Here is a 3,271-nt window from a genome sequence, read left to right as displayed (position 1 = left end):
TTCTGTCTGACAGGTTAGGCCTGACATTGTATTTTAGTCCTTTTCCTAACAGGACTGCTTTTTTGAAATGTATTCTTAGGGCATTTTTCATTAGAAAGCAGACAAAAATGATTGCTGAGCTTCTTCTCGTGTTTCTGCATTATAGCTATTTTACAAATCTCTAGATGTTCGTTAATTTGCGTCCACATGTAGTCAATATTAAAATTATAGTTAACACGATAAGTGGTTGTGATATTTAAGTACAAATGGTATGCTTCTTCGCTAAGGCGGTCTTTTTTAGCGTACAGCTCTTTTATCCTATTACAAATAATATTCTTAATGATAGGTCTAAAGGACTTTGGATTTTTCTTACATACAGAAAAATTGATGTAGGCTTTTGTATGAGTCGGGGCAAGTCCCCTTTTTTCACACTGCTTGTTAAAATAGATAGACATTACTAAATGTCTTTTTTGAAAACTATCCAACCGGTAGTTCGGAACCCCACTCATGATCCAAAGATATTAGATATAATGGTTACAAACAGTCCTAAACTCTTTGAGGACGCTCACATCGAATCTGAAACGACTATCAGTGATCTTGATATAGTTATAGCAATAATGAATATCCAGATGCAAAAGGCAACTTAGAGGAACAGAAAGATCTATATGATCAGAAAAATACAAAGAAGCAACAATGTCACATCATTGTGTGGGACTTGAAACTTTTAGTTCAGGACAGGAGCATGCAGAGGAAGTGTGATCCAAGCTTAAAACAATAGTTGAGCATGCACTGGACAGATTTGTATCCAGAGAAACAGAGCCTACTGCATAACAGGTATAAAACCAAGAGCTGCAGATGGGGAGATGCTGAAAAAAACGCGTTTGACTATAAAAAAGGAAGTAATGCGTGAAGCCTTCAGTGACTACCGTAGTAGAATATTGTCGAAAGATCTTTCACGAAACCCAAAGAAATTCTAGTCGTATGTAAAGCTGTTAGTGGCAAAAATTGAGAGTAACATAGCAAAAGCAGAAATGTTTAACTCTGTTTTGAAATGCTCCTTTACAGAGAAAAACTCAGGAGTATTGCCCCAGATTAATTCTCGTACCACTGAAAAGACGAGAGAAATACGTATGTGGGTAAGTGGCATTCCGAAACAGTTGAAATCGTTAAAACTGGACAAACCTCAGGGCCTTATAGACTCTCCAACAGATTCTATACACGATTTGTGGTTGAGTAACCACTTTCGTGAACGACAATCTTTCGTAGATCCCTTGTAAAAAAAAAAAACCTTTCCCAGTAGTTGGTAGAAAGCAGACGTCAGACGCGTCCACAAGAAGAGCAGCAGAAGTAATCTACAAGTCAACGCCCAGAATCCGTGATGTATGTTTGTTTTAGAATCTTAGAACATATTCTGGCCTCAAACGTAATGAGATATCTCGAAAAGAATGACCAACTCCATGCTAACGAGCAGGGTATCAGAAAACATCGATCATGTGAAGGCAAACTTGCATTTTTCTCGCATAACGTAGGCGCAACGTAACGGAGCATTCAAGTAGATGCAGTATTTCTCGATACCCCATAAGCATTTGGCGCAATATTACACCTACACTTATTACTAAAGGTACGATCGTATAGGATATCAACAGAAATTTGTGAGTGGATTGAGCACCTTTTGGTAGGGAAGACGCCGCAAGCTATCTTGGATAGAGGGTCGTCGACAAATGTAGAAGTAACTCCGAGCGTGTCTCAGCGAAGCTTGTCGGTCCCTTTGCTGTTCATGTTGTATATTAGTGACGTTATGGACAATATTAATAGTAACCTTTGTTTCGCAGATGATGCAGTTATCTATAACGAATACTGCCTGAAAAAAGATGTTCAGTCAGATTTTGATAAGACTGCAAGGAGTGCAAAGATTGGCAACTTAATTTAAATTTTCAGGAGTGTACAATGCTGCAGTTTCAAAACAAAATACATTGTAGCCTGTGATTGTAAGATCAATGAGTCACAATTGGAACCGGTCAAGTCATACAAATACCTCGGTGAAACACTTTATAGGGGTATGAAATGGCACCATCACATACGCTCAGTTGTGAGTAGGCAGACTTTCGTTTATTGGTAAATACTAAGGAAATAACAGAGTGTACCCTCTGGCATGGACTTCATAGTGGTTTGCAGAGTATGGATGTAGATGTATTTTGTTACATAAATTTTCTCTGAGTGCCATCTTTTGTATTTACAGCGATTTTGACACGTCTATTCTGTACCAAAGTTATCAGTGGCTAAGGTTACCTGCTCGTCCGCAAACAACGAAATACGTAAAAAAAAGTAATTGCGTATCGCCTCTTCGATTGTTCCATACGTACTTTGCCTTTCTTTTAGAACTAGTAAGTATCAAGGAAAAGCAGCAGCTTTGAAGCAGTCCGTTAGATATTCATGTTGTTATAGACAGCTGACATAAACACTTCCATATACACTCCCTTCCATATACACTGAAGAGCCAAAGAAACTGGTACACCTGCCTAATATCGTGTAGGGCCCCCGCGAGCACACAGAAGTGACGCAACACGACGTGGCATGGACTCGACTAATGTCTGAAGTAGTGCTGGAGGGAACTGACACCATGAATCATGCACGGCTTCTCTTAAACCCGTAAGAGTACGGGAGGATGAAGATGAACAGCGCGTTCCAAGGCATCCCAGATATGTTCAATAATGTTCACGTCTGGGGAGTTTGGTGGCCAGCGAAAGTGTTTAAACTCAGAAGAGTGTTCCTGGAGTCATTACATAGCAATTCTGGACCTGTGGGGTGTTGCTTTGTCGTGCTTGAATTGCCAAGTCATCGGAATGCACAATGGACACAAAGGGATGCGGGCGATCAGACAGCATGCTTACGTACGTGTCACCTGTCAGAGTCGTATCTAGACGTGTCAGAGGTCCCATATCACTTCAACTGCACACGCCCCACACCATTACAGAACTTACACACCGGCTTGTCTCCATACCGGTACACGTCCATCCGCTCGATGCAATTCGTCGAATGGTTCTCACGCTGACACTTGTTGATGGCCCAGCATTGGAATCTGCAGCAATTTGCGGAAGGGTTGCACTTCTGTCACGTTGAACGATTCTCTTTAGTCGTCGTTGGTGCCGTTCTTGCAGGATCATTTTCTGGCCGCAGCAATGTCGGAGATTTGATGTTTTACCGGATTCCTAATATTCACGAAACACTTGTGAAATGGTCGTGCGGGAAAATCACCACTTCATCGCTGCCTCGGAGATGCTATGTCCCATCG

The sequence above is a fragment of the Schistocerca americana genome, chromosome 2, assembly GCF_021461395.2.
Source record: "Schistocerca americana isolate TAMUIC-IGC-003095 chromosome 2, iqSchAmer2.1, whole genome shotgun sequence".
NCBI lineage: Eukaryota > Metazoa > Arthropoda > Insecta > Orthoptera > Acrididae > Schistocerca > Schistocerca americana.
Note: the sequence above shows the minus strand (reverse complement) of the source record.